At 44.3% G+C, this 23,645-nt stretch overlaps 1 protein-coding gene across 2 annotated transcripts in view; it reads left to right on the top strand.

Annotated features, from left to right (window-relative positions):
- The window catches only part of LOC115203006 (immunoglobulin superfamily DCC subclass member 4), a 75,922-nt gene that overhangs the window by 6,619 nt on the left and 45,658 nt on the right, over positions 1–23,645 (top strand). The gene's annotated exons all lie outside the window — the stretch shown is intronic.

Genomic DNA, 23,645 nt, shown 5'->3' with positions numbered 1-23,645 from the left:
ATGAAGAAACACCCTTGAATGAGTAGGTGTCTCCAATCTTTTGACTGGTACTGTATGTATGTATAATTGCGGTCAAATATATTGTCCCCCTTGCACCACTCTTTATTCTAAAATTCTTTGAAATTGAAAACACTTTTGGTGTTCACACGTATTTGTTTGATTTACAACTGCACAGAATCCCCCAAAAGTATATATTTCACTTAAAAGTCAAAAAATTACCTGGACTAAGTTGTTCAAAAATTCAAATAAATTTGGTTAGAGGCAAGTGAGTCGTTTATTATGTAGTTTATCTCTCCTGTGGTAAGTTGAAGGCGCCTACAGGGTAGAAATAGCAATTTAACCAGTTTTTTAAAAAGAGCAAACAGAACATTCTCACCAGTATATGACCAATGTATCATCTTAATTCATAACACGCCACCACTCGGTTTCTATCAGTTATGTTGATCACTGCCTTGTGATACTATCAAGTGTCTCCCTCCGAAATCACTTGGTTGAATTGATCAAATCAAATCTCACAGACACAATAATAAAACGTCAGGGGGGAGTTCTGGGTTTTTAATTGTCCGTGTCCCGCTCTCTCCAACCTTGCATCTAGAGTATATGACCTTGTGGTTGCCCTGGATGGGCTTTTCCCTCCTGCAGCCTCCCGTCCGTCCCATGTTAGTTTTGTTGCTGGCGTTGTTGACCCATTGATGTGGCCGCACCGAGGCCCCTAGCCCCATGCTGCTCTGAGGCCCTTTGTAAAGCCTATAGGAGCACAGGGCTGTGATTGGAGCAGCCCAGGATTTGCATGGATGAGTACTGTACATAGAGCGAGCACACCAGCAGTCACGAAGCACTAGAGGGGAACAAATGCTAGTTCAGGCCATGTTTCTCTTCTTTCTTTCTCTCTTTCTTTCTCTATCTCTCTATGCCTCCTATTGTTAATATGTTGCAGACTGTCCTTTTGAGTATAAATGTAAACATGAGTGGGAAAGAGTCTAGCTCCCTGGGCCTCTGCTGTCTCTCCGGAACTGCATTATGATTGGTCACTTTACTGTACGCCTGGCCTATATGATAAATGTGATAAAGAGTATAAATCCAGTTTGTGCCAACTTGAGAGCGGTGTGAAACCTCATGTGGGTGACTGTGAGAATCGTGCTGTAGCTGAGCCGCTGGCGGGCGCAGCTGGAACGGCCAGCAGCTGACACTGCAGCTGCTGCTGGGGTTGTGTGCCTTTCTCCACTCAGTGTGTGACTCAAACTCTACTCAGCCTGTCCTGGATGGAATTACAGCATGTGGATATTATTCTTGAGAATCAAACTGAAAATCACCACCAAGGCAATGTACTGTTTAGTGTTTCCCAACTTCTCCATTGTTGTAGTTTGGTCCAGAGCAAGACAAGGTTCATAGATGGAGCAGAACGAATATGACCCCCACTGTGTGAAATTTAAGGCAATATGCAGTATATTCCATGTCGTATGCCAGAAATAGACTTGCCATAGGGCAGTTTTGACAAATGCCAGACGGGCTGGTCGATCTTCAGTCCAGTGGGCCTGTCTAATTGCGTAGAATGATCATTATTTGGCTAATAATGCGGGCCTAGAGGAAAAATGGGGACTTAGCACACACTTTGGCTCTTGTTTAACAGGGGAAGGTCCCCTTGCCTCCCCATCAGAGAGAGATATTAATGTGTGTGCTTTACCTCTTCGCCCTACTCTAGAGAGTGGCGACAGTGATTCCGTTTTTCTCCGGGAAGAATCTGATAACATTATACCCCACTTCAGCAGGCCGTAGGTGGCACAGATAAAGCTATTAGGTTAAATGTGTAGACAATTGTGAGGTATGTTTGGTTGTATAAACTTGTCGGCATGTCAATGTTATTGTACACGGGGCTCCCTAGCACGTGGTGAAACTGGAGAGTCCCTCCCTGCCCACCTTGGTTTATGGCTGCCTGGGACTTTCCTCCTTCTCGTTGCTGCAATGTTTGACAACTGATTTTAATGACCCTTCATCCTATGCATACCTGTTATGATAAATGTCTTTATTGTACAGTTATTCATTTAGATACAATATCGGGTATTTGTGTAATAATTATGAGATATGGACCTTAGTAGGTACCTTTTCCAAAGCCACACACAGTTGATATGTTTAAACTACTGTAGCTACGCCACTTGGACCACAAATTGTAAAAAAAAATAATAATAAAAAAACATAATTTAATATTCCTGTGAGTAGGCAGGCGTAAGCACTTTTGTCTTCGTGCACATAAATGTTTTTATTTTAATTTTTTTTATGTATATGCTGACACAGACACACAAACATGGGCAAACGCATGTTCCAACGTCCTGCTGATCGTCAGACTGCATTTGCACAGTGCTATCAATCAGCCCATCTGTCTCTGTGCACCCATTCTGTGGGGCTGGCGCAGTGCACATAATGTTCCCTGCTCCTGTGGGCTCATACACACACATGTACACTTACACGCACGCGCACAGTCACACACAAACATACACGCACAAACAGTCATACACATGCAAACACACATACCATGGTTTCCGTTAGCCATAATAGCATTGCTGCACTTATAATGAGAATAAATATTAGTTTATAAAGATTTTAAGCTAAACGTACTGATCTGTTGCATTTTTGCTTTTTTTTTCATGTTTTTTTGCGATGTAGTCTAGGCCTACTTGTTGTATGAATTTGGGATCTATAGTCCCGAAACTGTCCCAAAGTCTGTTTTTGAATAGGCTATTTCTATCTCGCACAAAATAACAAGCAGACCGATAGAATTTGTTAACTTTTCTACTATGGGGATAGTAGATTGACATAGGCTAGTGATTTTGCTGTTCATTGGGCCTACTCGTCTTGTTGGTAAATTATTGGACAGTTATTCTAACATCTTCAAGTTGCGCATCGGAATTCGGATAGGATGACGTCCTCGACTTGCATGTTCTGTTAAGATTAATTACCATAATCTAAATGTGATTTGTGTCATTCTGAGCACTGTGGGTGGACGCCCTAATCAGGTTAAACATCCAATGCATGGGTCCGGTAAATCTCTTAAACGTCTGGTAAATTTAAATGCTACCGGTCAAATGTCTGGCGCCACATTTTCCTAATGGAAACCCTGATATAAACACACGAAAGTACAGGCACTCTTCCATGCATCATACATTTGTGGTTCAACAAGAAAACAGCTGTTGTGTGGCAGATCCCAGTATGCTATCTATCGTTCCTGAATAGATATGGACAAATGTTTTAAACTATTTCTATTGAAAAAATGGCCCATTTAGTCAAACAAGAGCCACAGTTTGTGTGCAGTGATAATGTTTCTGATAACAATCGAGATTCATATCCAGATCCTGATTGATTGAATGACCAGTGTCTGTATGGAAGTTAACCTATCATTTTCTTTGCTATGAAATAAAACCACAAGAGATCCTAGAAAGACCATTATTTTGGGTGTTATATGCAAGTGAAAGTAGTGAAAGTTGAGTTAATCTATTTTATAAAGGCCTAGTTGATTGAGTCTTTTTTGACAACTGGTGTATGTCCTATACATTATCCAACTGTTTACAATTTCTCGCCTCTCTTTTTCATATGAAGGGAACAGAACATTTCATTCTTCATCTGTCTCTCTGTCTCTCTCGCTGTCTCTCTCTCTCTCTGTCTCGGCTCCTCCTCCCAGTGACTGTTATGCAGGACTTGCCATTTCCTACCATCTAGAAGTTATTAGAAGGGTGAGGTATTGTATAACTAAACAGCAGGCGTGGAAACATTAGCCTCTCACTCTCTGCCTTTCTACCCCTCTCAAATCAAATCAAATTGTATTGGTCGCGTACACATATTTGCAGATGTTATTGCAGGTGCAGTGAAATGCTTATGTTTCTAGCTCCAACAGTGCAGTAATACCTAACAATACACACAAATCCAAATAATAAAAATAAAGACATGAAGTAATATCAGAACGAGCAATGTCAGAGTCCGGAGTGTGTGTGTGTGTGTATATATATATATATATATATATATATATATATATATATATAATATCAGTTGAAGTCGGAAGTTTACATACACTTAGGTTGGAGTCATTAAAACTCATTTTTCAACCACTCCACAAATTTCTTGTTAACAAACTATAGTTTTGGCAAGTCGGTTAGGACATCTACTTTGGGCATGACACAAAGTAATTTTTCGAACACTTGTTTACAGACCGATTATTTCACTTATAATTCACTGTATCACAATTCCAGTGGGTCAGAAGTTTACATACACTAAGATGACTGTGCCTTCAAACAGCTTGGAAAATTCCAGAAAATGTCATGGCTTTAGAAGCTTCTGATAGGCTAATTGACATCATTTGAGTCAATTGGCGGTGTACCTGTGGATGTATTTCAAGGCCTACCTTCAAACTCAGTACCTCTGCTTGACATCATGGGAAAATCAAAAGAAATCAGCCAAGACCTCAGAACTTTTTTTTAGACCTCCACAAGTCTGGTTCATCCTTGGGAGCAATTTCCACACGCCTGAAGGTACCACGTTCATCTGTACAAACAATAGTACGCAAGTATAAACACCATGGGACCACGCAGCCGTCATACCTCTCAGGAAGGTGACGCGTTCTGTCTCCTAGAGATGAACGTGCTTTGGTGCGAAAAGTGCAAATCAATCCCAGAACAACAGCAAAGGACCTTGTGAAGATGCTGGAGGAAACGGGTACAAAAGTATCTATATTTATAGTAAAATGAGTCCTATATCGACGTAACCTGAAAGGCCGCTCAGCAAGGAAGAAGCCACTGCTCCAAAACTGCCATAAAAAAGCCAGACTATGGTTCGCAACTGCACATGGGGACAAAGATCGTACCTTTTGGAGAAATGTCGTCTGGTCTGATGAAACAAAAATAGTACTGTTTTTCCATAATGACCATCGTTATGTTTGGAGGAAAAGGGGGAGGCTTGCAAGCCGAAGAACACCATCCCAACCGTGAAGCACGGGGGTGGCAGCATCATGTTGTGGGGGTACTTTGCTGCAGGAGGGACTGGTGCACTTCACAAAATAGATGGCATCATGAGGGAGGAAAATGATGTGGATATATTGAAGCAACATCTCAAGACGTCAGTCAGGAAGTTAAAGCTTGGTTGCAAATGGGTCTTGCAAATGGACAATGACTACAAGCATAGTTCCAAAGTTGTGGCAAAATGGCTTAAGGACAACGAAGTGAAGGTATTGAAGGTGCCATCACAAAGCCCTGACCTCAATCCAATAGAAAATTTGTGGACAGAAAGGAGGCCTACAAACCGGACTCAGTTACACCAGCTCTGTCAGGAGGAATGGGCCAAAATACGGAGGGTATGGGGCAACAGAAGACGAACAGCAGAGGGGCTAATAATCTTGGAGATGGGGAAATGGCTGATTTAAAACAGGAGGAAAGTTTGCGGGACTCCACCCGGAGAGGCAGGTCTCGAGGGCACAGCCATACCCTCTGCCTGATACAATATCAGGGAGCCGGAGTCCGGTGGTGTTCCGCTTGTCGTCGATACCTGCAGATGGTCTTGAGAAGAGCCGACCGGGCTCTCTTCCAGGTACGGAGGTGGACAAATATCTGGGCCGAGGGTATGCCGACCTCTAGCTCCTGGAAGAGGTCGGCCTCTTGCTCCGGGAAGAGGTCCCACCACCTGGAGCCAGCAACACTCGAAAGGTGAGAGCCCAGTAGCAGAGCAGGGGAGGGTGTTGCGGGTGTATTCAACCCACGCGAGTTGCTGGCTCCAGGTGGTGGGGTTGGCGGAGACAAGTCAGCGAAGTGTCATCTTCAGGTCTTAATTGGCTCACTCTGACTGGCCGTTGGACTGAGGGTGGAACCCGGAGGACAGGTTGGCCGACGACCCAATGAGCGTGCAGAATGCCTTCCAGAACCGGGACGAGAACTGAGGACCCTGGTCGGAGACCATGTCCACCGGGAATACATGGACCCAGAAGATTTGATTAAAAAAAAAAGTAAAAAATTATTTCGCCTTTTATTTAACCACGTAGGCTAGTTGAGAACAAGTTCTCATTTGCAACTGTGACCTTGCCAAGATAAAGCATAGCAATTCGACACATACAACAACAGAGTTACACATGGAATAAACAAAACAGTCAATAATACAGTAGAAAAAATAAAACAAAAAGTGTATATATACAGTGAGTGCAAATGAGGTAAGGTAAGGGAGATAAGGCAATAAATAAGCCATGGTGGCGAAGTAATTACAATATAGCAATTAAACACTGGAATGGTAGATGTGCAGAAGATGAAGGTGCAAGTAGAGATACTGGGGTGCAAAGGAGCAAGATAAATAAAATAAATACAGTAAGAGGATGAGGTAGATAGATGGGCTGTTTACAGATGGGCTATGTACAGGTGCAGTGATCTGTGAGCTGCTCTGACAGCTGGTGCTTAAAGCTAGTGAGGGAGATATAGTCTCCAGCTTCAGTGATTTTTGCAGTTCGTTCCAGTCATTGGCAGCAGAGAACTGGAAGGAAAGACGACCAAAGGAGGAATTGGCTTTGGGGGTGACCAGTGAGATATACCTGCTGGAGCGCATGCTACGAGTGGGTGCTGCTATGGTGACCAGTGAGCTGAGATAAGGTGGGGCTTTACCTAGCAGAGACTTGTAGATAACCTGTAGCCAGTGGGTTTGGCGACGAGTATGAAGCGAGGGCCAACCAACAAGAGCATACAGGTCGCAGTGGTGGGTAGATTATGGGCTTTGGTGACAAAACGGATGGCACTGTGATAGACTGCATCCAATTTGTTGAGTAGAGTGTTGGAGGCTATTTTATAGATGACATCGCCGAAGTCGAGGATCGGTAGGAAGGTCAGTTTTACGAGGGTATGTTTGGCAGCATGAGCGAAGGATGCTTTGTTGTGATATAGGAAGCCGATTTGTAGATTTAATTTTGGATTGGAGACGCTTAATGTGAGTCTGGAAGGAGAGTTTACAGTCTAACCAGACACCTAGGTATTTGTAGTGGTCCACGTATTCTAAGTCTGAGCTGTCCAGAGTAGTGATGCTGGACGGGCGGGCAGGTGCGGGCAGTGATCGATTGAATAGCATGCATTTAGTTTTACTTGCATTTAAGAGCAGTTGGAGGCCACGGAAGGAGGGTTGTATAGCATTGAAGCTCGTCTGGAGGTTAGTTAACACGGTGTCCAAAGAGGGGCTAGAAGTACACAGAATGGTGTCGTCTGCGTAGAGGTGGATCAGAGATTCACCAGCAGCAAGATCATCATCATTGATGTATACAGACAAGAGAGTCGGCCCGAGAATTTAACCCTGTGGCACCCCCATAGACAGCCAGAGGTCCGGACAACAGGCCCTCCGATTTGACACACTGAACTCTATCAAAGGAGTAGTTGGTAAACCAGGCGAGGCAATCATTTGAGAAACCAAGGTTGTCGAGTCTGCCAATAAGAATGTGGTGATTGACAGAGTCGAAAGCCTTGGCCAGGTCAATGAATATGGCTGCACAGTAATGTCTCTTATCGATGGCGGTTATGATGTCATTTAGGACCTTGAGCATGGCTGAGGTGCACACATGACCAGCTCTGAAACCAGGTTGCATAGCGGAGAAGGTACGGTCGGAATGGTCAGTAATCTGTTTGTTAACTTGGCTTTCGAAGACCTTAGAAAGACAGGGTAGGATAGATATAGGTCTATAGCAGTTTGGGTCTAGAGTGTCATCCCCTTTGGAAAGCTCCCGGGGTCATCCCCCCCCCCCCCCTTCAATCTTTGGGAATCTCAGACGTTACGAAAGAGAGGTTGAACAGGCTAGTAATAGGGGTTGCAACAATTTCGGCAGATCATTTTAGAAAGAGAGGGTCCAGATTGTCTAGCCCGGCTAATTTGTAGGGGTCCAGATTTTGCAGCTCTTTCAGAACATCAGCTATCTGGATTTGGGTAAAGGAGAAATTGTGGGGGCTTTGGCGGGTTGCTGTGGAGGGTGCCGGGGAGTTGACCAGGGTAGGGAGAGCCAGGTGGAAAGCTGCACCAAGATGTGCTGCACCATGAGCTGGGCCGTCTCTTTGGCAGAGGGTAGCTTGGGGAGGTGAATGAAGTGGGCGGTTTTTGTAACTACTCCAAAGCCATCTTCACTGCGAGAAGCTCACGATTTCCAACATTTTCCAAGCAAGCATATATGTCTATAAAACCCAAAACACAGCTAAATGAAGCACTAACCTTTGATGATCTTCATCAGATGACACTCCTAGGACATTATGTTATACAATACATGTATGTTTTGTTCAATCAAGTTCATATTTATATCCAAAAACAGCTTTTTACATTGGCACGTGATGTTCAGAAAATGTATTCCCACCAAAAACCTCCGGTGAATTTACAAAAATACTCATCATAAACATTGACAAAATACATAACAATTATTTGAAGAATTATAGATACAGAACTCCTTTATGCAATCGCTGTCAGATTTTAAAATAGCTTTTCAGCGAAAGCACATTTTTTTATATTCTGAGTACATAGCTCACCATCACGGCGAGCTATTCAGACACCCGCCAAGTTCGGGGCAACCTAAACTCAGAATTAGTATTAGAAATATTGTATTACCTTTGCTGATCTTTGTCAGAATGCACACCCAGGACTGCCACTTCCACACAAAATTTTATTTTTGTTCAAAATAATTCATAGTTCTGTCCAAATACGTCCGTTTTGTCCGTGTGTTCAGGTTACTATCCAAAGGGTAACGCGCGAGCGTTCCATTACCGTACTTAGAAGCATGTCAAATGCTGTTTAAAATGTATTTTTATGGTATTTTTTATGTAAAATTGCGATAATATTCCAACCGGACAATAGTGTATTCATTCAAGGAGGAAAATAAAAAACAGGGTGCTCGCAGGAACGCGCATATCAAATCTCTTTGTCCTCAGGTAGACCACTCAGTAACTGAGCTCCTATACTCTGCCCAGAGACAGGAGAAGGCTCAATCCACTTTCTGAAGTCTTTAGACAGCCAATGGAAGCCTTAGAAAGTGCAACGTAACAGCACAGATACTGTAGTTTCGATAGAGAATCAAAAGAAGAACTACAATTCTGACTTTCCACTTCCTGCTTGGAATTTTCTCAGGTTTTTGCCTGCCATATGAGTTCTGTTATACTCACAGACACCATTCAAAACAGTTTTAGAAACGTCAGAGTGTTTTCTATCCAAATCTACTAAGAATATGCATATTCTCATTTCTGGGCAAGAGTAGTAACCAGTTTATATCGGTACGTTTTTTAATCCGGCTGTGAAAATACTGCCCCCTATCCACATCAGGTTAACTGCCTTGTTCAGGGGCAGAACAACAGATTTTTACCTTGTCAGCTCGGGGATTCAATCTTGCAATCTTACGTTTAACTAGTCCAACGCTCTGACCACCTGCTTTACATTGCACTCCACGAGGAGCCTGCCTGTTACGCGAATGCAGTAAGAAGCCAAGGTAAGTTGCTAGCTAGCATTAAACTTGTCTAATAAAAAACAATCATAATCACTAGTTAACTACACATGGTTGGGGATATTACTAGTTTATCTAGCCTGTCCTGCGTTGCATATAATCGATGCGGTGCGCATTCGCAAAAAAGTACTGTCATTGCTCCAACGTGCACCTAACCACAAACATCATTGTCTTTCATAAAATCAATACACAAGTGTTTATTTTTAAACCTGCATATTTAGTTAACTAGGGAAAATGTGTCACCTCTTGCAACAGAGTCAGAGTATATGCAGCAGTTTGGGCCGCCTGGCTCGTTGTGAACTGTGTGAAGACTATTTCTTCCTAACAAAGACAGCCAACTTCGCCAAACGGGGGGATAATTTAACAAAAGCGCATTTGCGAAATAACCGCAATCGTTGCACGACTGTACCTCACCATAAACATCAATGCCTTTCTTAAAATCAATACACAGAACTATATATTTTTAAACCTGCATATTTAGCTAAAAGAAATCCAGGTTAGCAGGCAATATTAACCAGGTGAAATTGTGTCACTTCTCTTGCATTCATAGCACGCAGAGTCAGGGTATATGCAACAGTTTGGGCTGCCTGGCTCGTTGCGAACTAATTTGCCAGTATTTTACATAATTATAAGGTTGTGCAATGTAACAGCAATATTTAGACTTAGGGATGCCACCTGTTAGATAAAATACGTAACGGTTCCGTATTTCACTGAAAGAATAAACGTTTTGTTTTCGAGATGATAGTTTCTGGATTCAACCATATTAATGACCAAAGGCTCGTATTTCTGTGTGTTTATTACATTATAATTAAGTCTATGATTTGATATTTGATAGAGCAGTCTGACTGAGCGATGGTAGGCACCAGCAGGCTCATAAGCATTCATTCAAACAGCACTTTTGTGCGTTTTGCCAGCAGCTCTTGCGCTGTTTATGACTTCAAGCCTATCAACTCCCAAGATTAGGCTGGTGTAACCAATGTGAAATGGCTAGCTAGTTAGCGGGGTGCGCGCTAATAGCGTTTCAAACGTCACTCGCTCTGAGACTTGGAGTAGTTCCCCTTGCTCTGCATGGGTAACGCTGCTTCGAGGGTGGCTGTTGTCGATGTGTTCCTGGTTCGAGCCCAGGTAGGAGCGAGGAGAGGGACGGAAGCTATACTGTTACACTGGCAATACTAAAGTGCCTATAAGAACATCCAATAATCAAAGGTATATGAAATACAAATCGTATAGAGAGAAATAGTCCTATAATTCCTATAATAACTACAACCTAAATCTTCTTACCTGGGAATATTGAAGACTCATGTTAAAAGGAACCACTAGCTTTCATATGTTCTCATGTTCGGAGCAAGGCACTTAAACGTCAGCTTTCTTACATGGCACATATTGCACTTTTACTTTCTTCTCCAACACTTTTTATTTTGCATTATTTAAACCAAATTGAACATGTTTCATTATTTATTTGAGGCTAAATTGATTTTATTGATGTATTATATTACAGTTTTTCTCAATTGTTTACACACACATACTGTTACTTGAGACACAATGACCACAACATGTAACTCATGCACCAACCCCCTGAACCAATTCTGCTAAACTACAAGCACAATTCCTGCTTTACACTCAAATTGCAGTTCTAAAACACACTTTTTTCAAAACACTATACACAATTCTTTGCATTTGGCACAATTTTCATGCAGAAAATCTCTTGTTTTCACAATGAACACACTGCCATTCAAATATGCACACTGACTCATCACATGGGCAAACACCCGTCACACAGTTTTACAATTAGCAATCAGAGCTTTAGCATAAAAGGGCAACAGGTGAGCTCTTCTGTTTTGGAGCAATGGATGCCAACATTGGAAACGGAGGCAGAGCCAGAGGAGTGAGAGTAAGAGGAGGAGGACGGGAAGGACGAGGACGAGGAAGGCCAAGGACCGTAATCTCTGAGATCCGAGCCACTTTGGTTGATCATGTGGTCAACCATGGTCTAACAATGAGGGAGGCTGGGCAAAGAGTACAGCCAAATTTGAGCAGGTACACTGTAGCATCCATCATCCGGACATTCCGAAATGAGAATAGGTAAGAAATCTACTCTCACTAGAAAATTGCAGTACAGTAGTACAGTATTGCCTGTGGACTGTTCTGTAGGACTGTAAAATAAAGTATGTTTCAAGTATTTGGGAAATGTATTCCTACTTTGTATTTACAGTATTTTACTATTTGTTTGGCAGAACTGAAAGATTACCAACACAAGGTGGTCGGGAACGTGTTCTGTCTCCTGAACAGGAAACTGAAATCATGAACATGGTCCTAGAAAATAACGCCATAACATTACGGCAAATACAAAGAAAAATAATAGAAAACAATGAGATTTCAAAATATTGATAGGGTAAGCTTATCAACACTGGACCGTGTCTTGCACAGAAATAATTTCAGGATGAAGCAGGTCTATAGGGTGCCATTTGAACGCAATTCAGAAAGAGTCAAAGAATTGCGAAATAACTATGTGCAAGTGAGTCCTATACAATCCCACAATTGATGCATACTCTCAACACTGTATAAATTATACATATTTCAGTATTGTAATCATAATGATTGTGCTTCACAATAGTGACCACTCCGTGAGAGTCCTTGAGCTAGAGGTTGGATTCAACCTCACAAAAAGACGAAAGAGGGGAAGGAATATCATCGGCCAGCGTGCCATTGTTCAAGTCCCTGGCCAGCGCGGAGGGAACATCACAATGTGTGCAGCGATTACCCACCACGGCGTCATCCATCACCATGCTACCCTTGGCCCCTACAACACCGCCCATCTGATCACATTCCTGGACACCCTACACAACACACTCATTCCACCAGATCAGGTAGATGGCCCAGAGCAGCTCAGGTACGTTGTCATTTGGGACAACGTAAGTTTCCACAGGGCTGCTCTGGTTCGTAACTGGTTCATTGCCCACCCACGCTTTTTAGTTGTTTATATCCCTCCATATTCTCCATTCCTCAATCCTATTGAGGAATTTTTTTCTGCCTGGAGTAGGAAAGTGTATGACCGAAATCCACAAACGCATATAGCTCTTCTCCAAGCTATGGAAGACGCATGTTGAGATATAGCAGCTGATGCTTTTCATGGCTGGAATCGCCATGCTAGGCGATATTTCCCCCGCTGCTTGGCCAGGGAAAACATTGCTTGTGATGTGGATGAGGTGCTGTGGCCAGACCGCAACAGAAGAGAGGATGCAGCATAGTTTTATTTTTTTTTTAAAACATGTTTTACTGTAACTGTATACATTAAATTATTCTGTTTTGTATGTAGACCACTGTATGTGCAACTTTGTGTTGGTTGGGAATGGGATGTACACTGTACATTGTTTTTGTGGGAAAAATAAAATATATTTGTTACCGTGTATTTGTGTGTTCTGAGTATAAAAACAATACTCTCAAATATTTTACAACACACTTATTACATTTACATTTTAGTCATTTAGCTGACGCTCTTATCCAGAGCAACTTAGTGAGTGCATACACTTCATACATTTTTTTTTGTACTGGCCCCCCGTGGGAATCGAACCCACAACTCTGGCGTTGCACACACCATGCTCTACCAACTGAGCCACAGGGAAGCCATGTATGTACTGTCTGTAGTAATGGCAACGCTGAACCAAAAAAAGGCCTAAGTCATTATGATGAATGGAGAACAAGTGTTTTCCATTCATCATAGTGTTTAACATTGAGCACATCAGTGTTCAACTGGTTCTTATAAATGTCAATTCATATGATGGTTTGTGTGTCATTTGAAAACAAAATACCATTTTGATAAGAAATAACATTGTTTTGAATGTAAAGTTTCATTTTGCTGGAGAATTGAGGGGTTTTGCCCATTGTGTGTGTTTTTTGATTTGTGTGTAGAGTTCTGAGAATATGAGGCATGCTTTCAGAAAATGTGTGTAAACAATCGAGAAAAACTAAGTTAAAATAAGTGTTCATTCAGTGTTGTTGTAATTGTCATTATTACAAATAAAGAAAGGGGAAAAAAACGTCTGATTAAACGGTATCGGCCCTTTTGGTCCTCCAATAATCGGTATCGGCGTTGAAAAATCATAATCGGTCGACCTCTACACTGGGCCTTTACTAGTCCTTTACTAGCAGACTGATGTAGCCGTCTGTAGCGTGGGCATATAGCCATCTGTAGCGCTAAATTGCAGCACTCCCACCTTCATCTTCCCACGGAAGCACTTAGCGCTTTGCGGTCAGATGCACAGCAGTTGCCATACCAAGTGGTTATGCAACCAATCAAGATGCTCTCAGTGGTGCAGCTGTAGAACCTTTTGATGGTCTGAGGGCCCATGCTCAGGAGGGAGGATAATGAAAGTACATTTACATTTAAGTCATTTAGCAGACGCTCTTATCCAGAGCGACATACAAATTGGTGCATTCACCTTAAGATATCCAGTGGAACAACCACTTTACAATAGTGCATCTAAATCTTTTGGGGGGGGGTTAGAAGGATTACTTTATCCTATCCCAGGTATTCCTTAAAGAGGTGGGGTTTCAGGTGTCTCTGGAAGGTGGTGATTGACTCCGCTGTCCTGGCGTTGTGAGGGAGCTTGTTCCACCATTGGGGTGCCAGAGCAGCGAACAGTTTTGACTGGGCTGAGCGGGAACTGTGCTTCCTCAGAGGTAGGGAGGCGAGCAGGCCAGAGGTGGATGAACGCAGTGCCCTTGTTTGGGTGTAGGGCCTGATGAGAGCCTGAAGGTACGGAGGTGCCGTTCCCCTCACAGCTCCGTAAGCAAGCACCATGGACTTGTAGCGGATGCGAGCTTCAACTGGAAGCCAGTGGAGAGAGCGGAGGAGCGGGGTGACGTGAGAGAACTTGGGAAGGTTGAACACCAGACGGGCTGCGGCGTTCTGGATGAGTTGTAGGGGTTTAATGGCACAGGCAGGGAGCCCAGCCAACAGCGAGTTGCAGTAATCCAGACGGGAGATGACAAGTGCCTGGACTAGGACCTGCGCCGCTTCCTGTGTGAGGCAGGGTCATACTCTGCGAATGTTGTAGAGCATGAACCTACAGGATCGGGTCACCGCCTTGATGTTAGTGGAGAACGACAGGGTGTTGTCCAGGGTCACGCCAAGGTTCTTAGCACTCTGGGAGGAGGACACAAGGGAGTTGTCAACCGTGATGGTGAGATCATGGAACGGGCAGTCCTTCCCCGGGAGGAGGAGCAGCTCCGTCTTGCCGAGGTTCAGCTTGAGGTGGTGAGCCGTCATCCACACTGATATGTCTGCCAGACATGCAGAGATGCGATTCGCCACCTGGTTATCAGAAGGGGGAAAGGAGAAGATTAATTGTGTGTCGTCTGCGTAGCAATGATAGGAAAGACCATGTGAGGATATGACCGAGCCAAGTGACTTGGTGTATAGTGAGAATAGGAGAGGGCCTAGAACAGAGCCCTGGGGGACACCAGTGGTGAGAGCACGTGGTGCGGAGACAGATTCTCGCCACGCCACCTGGTAGGAGCGACCCGTCAGGTAGGACGCAATCCAAGCGTGGGCCGCGCCGGAGATGCCCAGCTCGGAGAGGGTGGAGAGGAGGATCTGATGGTTCACGGTATCAAAGGCAGCAGATAGGTCTAGAAGGATGAGAGCAGAGGAGAGAGAGTTAGCTTTAGCAGTGCGGAGAGCCTCCGTGACACAGAGAAGAGCAGTCTCAGTTGAATGCCCAGTCTTGAAACCTGACTGATTAGGATCAAGAAGGTCATTCTGAGAGAGATAGCAGGAGAGCTGGCCAAGGACGGCACGTTCAAGAGTTTTGGAGAGAAAAGAAAGAAGGGATACTGGTCTCTAGTTGTTGATATCGGAGGGATCGAGTGTAGGTTTTTTCAGAAGGGGTGCAACTCTCGCTCTCTTGAAGACGGAAGGGACGTAGCCAGCGGTCAAGGATGAGTTGATGAGCGAGGTGAGGTAGGGGAGAAGGTCTCCGGAAATGGTCTGGAGAAGAGAGGAGGGGATAGGGTCAAGTGGGCAGGTTGTTGGGCGGCCGGCCGTCACGAGACGCGAGATTTCATCTGGAGAGAGAGGGGAGAAAGAGGTCAAAGCACAGGGTAGGGCAGTGTGAGCAGGACCAGCGGTGTCCTTTGGCTTAGCAAACGAGGATCGGATGTCATCAGCCTTCTTTTCAAAATGGTTGACGAAGTCATCCGCAGAGAGGGGGGAGGGGGAGGAGGATTCAGGAGGGAGGAGAAGGTAGCAAAGAGCTTCCTAGGGTTAGAGGCAGATGCTTGGAATTTAGAGTGGTAGAAAGTGGCTTTAGCAGCAGAGACAGAAGAGGAAAATGTAGAGAGGAGGGCGTGAAAGGATGCCAGGTCCGCAGGGAGGCGAGTTTTCCTCCATTTCCGCTCGTCTGTCCGGAGCCCTGTTCTGTGAGGTCGCAGTGAGTCGTCGAGCCACGGCGCAGGAGTGGAGGACCGAGCCGGCCTGGAGGATAGGGGTCAGAGAAAATCGAAGGATGCAGAAAGGGAGGAGAGGAGGGTTGAGGAGGCAGAATCAGGAGATAGGTTGGAGAAGGTTTGAGCAGAGGGAAGAGATGATAGGATGGAAGAGGAGAGAGTAGCGGGAGAGAGAGAGCGAAGGTTGGGACGGCGCAATATCATCCGAGTAGGGGCAGAGCGAGAAGTGTTGGATGAGAGCGAGAGGGAAAAGGATACAAGGTAGTGGTCGGAGACTTGGAGGGGAGTTGCAATGAGATTAGTGGAAGAACAGCATCTAGTAAAGATGAGGTCAAGCGTATTGCCTGCCTTGTGAGTAGGGGGGGAAGGTGAGAGGGTGAGGTCAAAGGAGGAGAGGAGTGGAAAGAAGGAGGCAGAGAGGAATGAGTCAAAGGTAGACGTGGGGAGGTTAAAGTCACCCAGAACTGTGAGAGGTGAGCCATCCTCAGGGAAGGAACTTATCAAGGCATCAAGCTCATTGATGAACTCTCCAAGGGAACCTGGAGGGCGATAAATGATAAGGATGTTAAGCTTGAAAGGGCTGGTAACTGTGACAGCATGGAATTCAAATGAGGAGATAGACAGATGGGTCAGGGGAGAAAGAGAGAATGTCCACTTGGGAGAGATGAGGATTCCAGTGCCACCACCCCGCTGGCTCGATGCTCTAGGGGTATGCGAGAACACGTAGGCAGACGAGGAGAGAGCAGTAGGAGTAGCAGTGTTATCTGTGGTAATCCATGTTTCCGTCAGCGCCAGGAAGTCTAGGGACTGGAGGGTAGCATAGGCTGAGATGAACTCAGCCTTGTTGGCCGCAGACCGGCAGTTCCAGAGGCTGCCGGAGACCTGGAACTCCACGTGGGTCGTGCGCGCTGGGACCACCAGGTTAGAGTGGCAGCGGCCACGCGGTGTGAAGCGTTTGTATGGCCTGTGCAGAGGGGAGAGAACAGGGATAGCCAGACACATAGTTGACAAGCTACAGAAGAGGCTACGCTAATGCAAAGGAGATTGGAATGACAAGTGGACTACACGTCTCGAATGTTCAGAAAGTTAAGCTTACGTTGCGAAAATCTTATTGACTAAAATGACGAAAATGCTAGCTAACTAACACAACACTACACTAATCAAGTCGTTCCGTTGTAATGTAATAGTTTCTACAGTGCTGCTAGTCGGTAGAGGTTGGCTATTATACAAAAGCAACTTTGTAGCTAGCTAACATAACATAACACTAATCAAGACGTTCCTTTGTAATGTATTTAGTTTCTACAATGCTGCTCGTCGGTAATAGTTGGCTGGGTATGGAACAATGGCGTCGCGGGGGACGGAAATAGCTGGCTAGCTAACCTAGCTAGCCTCGATAATTACTAAACTACACAATTATCAAGCTATGACAAAGACAGCTATGTAGCTAGCTAGCTAACACTGCACTAGTCAAATCGTTCCGTTGTAATGTAATAGTTTCTACAGTGCTGCTAGTCGGTAGAGGTTGGCTATTATACAAAAGCAACTTTGTAGCTAGCTAACATAACATAACACTAATCAAGACGTTCCTTTGTAACGTATTTAGTTTCTACAATGCTGCTCGTCGATAATAGTTGGCTGGGTATGGAACAATGGCGTCGCGGGGGACGGAAATAGCTGGCTAGCTAACCTAGCTAACCTCGATAATTACTAAACTACACAATTATCAAGCTATGACAAAGACAGCTATGTAGCTAGCTAGCTAACACTGCACTAGTCAAATCGTTCCGTTGTAATGTATTAGTATCTACAGCGCTGCTAGTCAGTAACGGTTGGCTAGCTACTAACTACCTCAACGACCCAATTACACAACGACCCAAAGTACACAGAAGTAACACGTAATGGTAGAGCTACCATAAGTGGTTACCAATTTGGTAACGGAATTACGAATTTTAAAGGAATTACCAAATAATCTGTAATTGCTACAATTGGAAATCATAATAGTGACAAACCACAGTTGGGTCACCTGCTACTGTCCTCCCTTCCACTGGCATACTGTTGTGTTCAGCTCATAACTGTTTTCTTTGTGTTTCTGTTGTCTGGCGGTCAAACCAAGAGTGTTACAACAGTATGAGTCTGGACAACCTCCCTTTCTCTCTCCCCTCCAGTTAATGTCACCTCTCCCAGCTCTTACTGACACATACCCATGAGCCCCCTCTCTTTCCACTTACTCTAACTAGCATTCTCACCCACTGAGCACCGACCATCGATGTTGAAAAGTACACTATAAATATAAAAGTATGTGGACACCCCTTCAAATTAGTGGATTCGGCTATTTTAGCCACACCCGTTTCTGACAGGTGTACAAAATCAAGCACACAGCCATGCGATCTCCATAGACAAACATTGCCAGCAGAATGGCCTTACTGAAGAGCTCAGTGACTTTCAACGTGGCACCGTCATAGGATGCCACCTTTCCAACAACTCAGTTCGTCAAATTTCTGCCCTGCTAGAGCTGTCCCAGTCAACTATAAATGCTGTGATTCATCATTTCAGAGAACCCATTTCCACTGCTCCAGAGTCCAATGGCATCTAGGAGCAACAACTGCTCAGCCGCGAATTGGTAGGTCACACAAGCTCACAGAATGGGGCCGCCTAGTGCTGAAGCGCGTAGCGAGTAAAAATTGTCTGTCCTCGGTTGCAACACTCACTACCGAGTTCCAAATTGCCTTTGGAAGAAAAGTCAGCACAAGAACTGTTCATCAGGAGCTTCATGAAATGGGTTTCCATGGCCGAGCAGCCGCACACAAGCTTAAGATCACCATGCGCAATGCCAAGCGTCGGCTGGAGTGGTGTAAAGCTCGCCGCTATTGGACTCTGGAGCAGTGGAAACGCGTTCTCTGGAGTGATGAATCCCGTTTCCCCATCTGGCAGTCCAACGGACGAGTCTGGGTTTGGCGGATGCCAGGAGAACGCTACCTGCCCCAATGCATAGTGCCAACTGTAAAGTTTGGTGGAGGAGGAATAATGGTCTGGAGTTGTTTTTCATGGTTAGATCTAGGTCACTTAGTTCCAGTGGAGGGAGATCTTAACACTACAGCATACAATGAAATTCGAGACAATTCTGTGCTTCCAACTTTGTGGCAACAGTTTGGGTAAAGCCCTTTCCTGTTTCAGCATGACAATGCCCTTGTGCACAAAGCAAGGTCCATACAGATATGTTTTGTCGAGATCGTTGTGGAAGAACTTGACTGGCCTGCACAGAGTCCTGACCTCAAGCCCATCGAACACCTTTGGGATGAATTGGAATGCCGACTGTGAGCCAGGCCTAATTGGCCAACATCATTGCCCGACCTCACTAATGTTCTTGTGGCTGAATGGAAGCAAGTCCCAGCAACAATGTTCCAAGATCTAGTGGAAAGCCTTTCCAGAAGAGTGGAGACTGTCATAGCAGCAAAGGGGGGACCAACTCCATATTAATGCCCATGATTTCCGAATGATATGTTCAACGAGCAGGTGTCCACATACTTTTGGTCGTGTAGTTGAAATTTGATAAGTCCACCCTGTTAATGTCTACAGACAGACCGGACTGGACCAAATCTGAACCTATAATAGATGTGTTTTCATAAGTTTGGATAGTACAGTGAGTAGAGCACAGTAGAGTACAGTCCAATACAATACAGTAGTACAGTGCAGTATAGTGAAGAAAAGTAGAGTATATTACAGTACAGTATATTCTACTGTACTGAACTATACTGTACTCTACTGCACTGTACTGAACTCTCTCCATGATAATTCTGGGGACCAAACCAAGTTGAATTAATACTACTCTTTTGTCCACAGATAGCCAGCCTAGCTGCTTAAAATGCTCGAACTCCAGATGAGTATGAGGGGGAGTTTAAGTACAATTCTTACAAACTTGTTTTGGCTTGTCTGCTGGTGAACAATGTCACTTCGATTATGCCTGCATGACTAGCGCACTTGTCAGAGTCTTTAAGGTGTCTATAACTTGGTTTCCATCCAATTGGCGAAAGATTTAATGTTAATTTTCTAAAATCCGCATAAAAACAATATGCTCATTTCCCCATCAGAGTTGTTTCCATCAAATTGACTTGTTGCGGATAAAAGTATGTGCGTAAATACATAGTGCACATAAAAAACTTTTGTGGTTAAATTCCCATATACTGAATAAAAAAATACAAGTTAAATGAGTTTCCATGGCATTATTAGCTCTCCGCCTACGTTAGGATTTTGTCCCTAAAAATGTATGTATAGCGAATCTGCCCAATCTGGTACTGGCACATGCGCTCTAGCCAACAGCTCGGAAATACTGTGCGGGTATAGCCTACATGATGAGATTATTATTGACAAAGATGCAAAATCATTTTTATTTGTCAAGCGGCAGCCAAGCATCGATCATCATGTCACCAGAATAAGACCCTCGATATTTAGCATTGAAAGGAGCATCAAGCTCATCACCTTGCACTTTCATCACCCTGTGAAATTCATCATAATTTATTTAATCTGTAGTTTAATAAACTGCATGGTTTCCCGAGCTGTAGTGGGAGGACCACACACCATATCATCGCGTGACTCCAAAGTTTACTTCGATATGATGGTTTTTATATCAATATTTGCGCATAAATGCGTTTCCAGTGACATTCATATTTTTTGGGACACAAAAATATCCCACCTTGTCTAGCATATTTGTTTTTGTCAACATTTGAAAGTTTACCAACAAATTAGCTGTTTCCATCAGGCCTGTCATTTTTTTTATCCGACATGTAGCAACTTTACTCGCATAAAAAGTTTGGATGGAAAACTGGTTCATGTCAAGGGATTTTGAGGATGCTGGAATGATATTTTGGACGAACCTCCACATGCCTGCAGGAGACTTTAGAAGTAGCTTAGTCAGATGAATACATTGTGACTGGTTGTGTTTATGACACATATATAAAAGGTTATACATTTTAAAAGTTCAATTACAAATATGTAGGCTATATTAAGGTGTTAACTTATAGGTGTTTGAGGAAGAGCCGCCCGGATTGGAGAGGAGGAAGAGCGCATGTTAAACTTTCCTGAATAACTGGGCCTGCCGGGAGCATGTGGCCACATTACTGTATGACGATTTGGGTGAATGATGATCCGCAACAGACAGAGCATCTCAGCATCGGAAGTAAAAATACAGCAAGACTGACCTGCTACTGTGCCTTTCTGGACCTTTTATAAAGTGCAGAAAGTAGACCTACAACTGATCCAAATGGAATGAAACATTCAAATCACAGGGCTTTTGCGCCATTATTCAAATGACATTTTTCACTGAAGCCTAGATTCAAATGTTGTACTCGCTTGAAAACAATAATGCAATTATTCATCACATTGTGGTGTTGTAGGCTAGTCTAGGATAATGGTGTTGTCCCTTAACAAGATCAATAGCAGAGCTTTTTGAGCTGCATGTCTCATGTCTACTGTTCTTTCATGCTCAATGATGCACCTGGCCTCTCTGCTGCCTATCAACTATTCTTATTTGTGCTTGTGGATTCACATGGAAAATGTATGCAGCTTTGAATACCTGGTATGATTGCTACTTAGTCTATTGCAGATCTGGACAAACGATCCACCTACTGCTATTGTCACTATGAATGATGGATAGAGGGCAGGATAGACAGACTGGTAGACTATATTGACCTTTGGTATCGTACAAAATAGCATGTGGAAAAGCATAGTGCATAAGGGAAGTACCAATGCACCTTGATATAGGGGAGGAGCATGCAAGCAGATGAGGAAATGTGGCTAGGATGGAATTGATATACATTATATAGTAAAACCTGCAAAAGAGCAATGTCAACCAGGGAAAGAAATGCACTACATTCCTCCCCTGTGCCCAATAAAAACAAGTCACAACCCTCCCAAAGGTAAATGTTTCTGTGGATTTAAAAAAAAATAGTATTTGTGCATAGAGTTGTATAGTTTGTTAAACTTTGAAATCAATGGTGTGTGCGTGTACGCTAGGAGCTCCCTGCCATGTTGTCCATTCACCATGGCTCAGTATGAATGCCCAGCAGGGGTCTTCTGGAGTGGACCCCAGCCCGCTTAGCCCCGACTCTACTGCACATGCTCAGATGGATACCTCATAGCCCCCCTACTCGCCATCCGTACTGGACAGGCATAACATCTCTGAGTGATGATAACTCTGTGTCTCAGTGCAGTAATATGTTGTGATCTGTCTCTCTTCACAGGGTAGTTGATGTGATTACTGTAGCTGGAGGTGGTAGTGTGGGTCATTGTGTGTGTATGTGGGGTAATGGCTTCCACACAGAAGGGTCCAGTAAAACCTCTGGCAGTGAGCAGGGAAATGGCAGCAAATGGTTTAATGACTTAATAAGACCTAATTAGTGTAAATGGAGGAGAAGAGAGAGGAGCAGTGGAGGTGAGCTGGGGTGACTGAGCGTGCCTTGGCTACAGCTGCCAGACATACAGCAGGCAGCCCTCTTTTATTAGCTGATGAAAAATAGGCTCCTCTGCTGTGTTTATTCATCCCAGGAACACCTCTGGAGAACAGAACAGCACACTGCTGCTTTCAGGTGCTGTCTCTTTCTCTCTCACACACACACACACACACACACACACACACACACACACACACACACACACACACACACAACAAAAAACAGATGCCCATAAATAGGGACACTGGAGCTTTGTGTGTTTTGTGTTTGTGTGGTAGATGTATGCCAGGGTGTGATGTGTGTGTGTGTAGTGGAGGCTTTGAGAGCATTATCCTGCTCTGAGACAGGGGTGGAGGGTCAGCCCCCATTTAATCAAGGAAACAATTCCATCTCCCATTAAGTTAATTAATCCAAGGCCTCGCTCAAAACAGAACCAGAGGGAAACCCACCCGGGTTTGTGTGTGTGTGTGTGGGGGGGGGGGGGGGGGGGGGTGTATGAGATGAGTGTGAATGAGATGTGCATGTTCACTTATGTTCCTGTATGGCTAGCCACATGGATCTCTTGACATGAACAGTATGTTCACTATGAGACAGTTCTATACGGTACATTGATCGTGGCTTTTCAGCCAAACAACAGAAGGAGATCCACTGACACCAACTATACAGAACAATAGATACAAAAACTGAAATATCACATTTTACATAAGTTTCAGACTTTTTACTCTGTACTTTGTTGAAACACCTTTGGCAGTGATTACAGCCTCAAGTCTTCTTAGGTATGATGCTACAAGCTGGGTACACCTGTTTTCGGGGAGTTTTTCCCATTCTTCTCTGCAGATCCTCTCAAGCATTGTCAGGTTGGATGGGGAGTGGTGCAGAGATGTTCGATCGGGTTCAAGTCCAGGCTCTGGCTGGGCCGCTCAAGGACGTTCAGAGACTTGTCCTGAAGCTACTCCTGCGTTGTCTTGGCTGTGTGCTTAGGGTCGTTGTCCTGTTGGAAGGTGAACCTTCTCCCCAGTCTGAGGTCCTGAGCACTCTGGAGCAGGTTTTCATCAAGGATCTCTCTGTACTTTGCTTCGTTCATCTTTCCCTCGATCCTGACTAGTCTCCCAGTCCCTGCCGCTGAAAAATATCCCCACAGCATGATGCTGCCACCACCATGTTTCACAGTAGGGATGGTGCCATGTTTCCTCCATGCATTCAGGCCGACGAGTTCAATCTTGGTTTCATCAGACAAGAGAATCTTGTTTCTCATGGTCAGAGTCCTTTAGGTGCCT

Source organism: Salmo trutta, chromosome 12, assembly GCF_901001165.1.
Source record: "Salmo trutta chromosome 12, fSalTru1.1, whole genome shotgun sequence".
Classification (NCBI taxonomy): domain Eukaryota; kingdom Metazoa; phylum Chordata; class Actinopteri; order Salmoniformes; family Salmonidae; genus Salmo; species Salmo trutta.
Note: the sequence above shows the minus strand (reverse complement) of the source record. Positions and strands in the feature narration are given on the sequence as shown.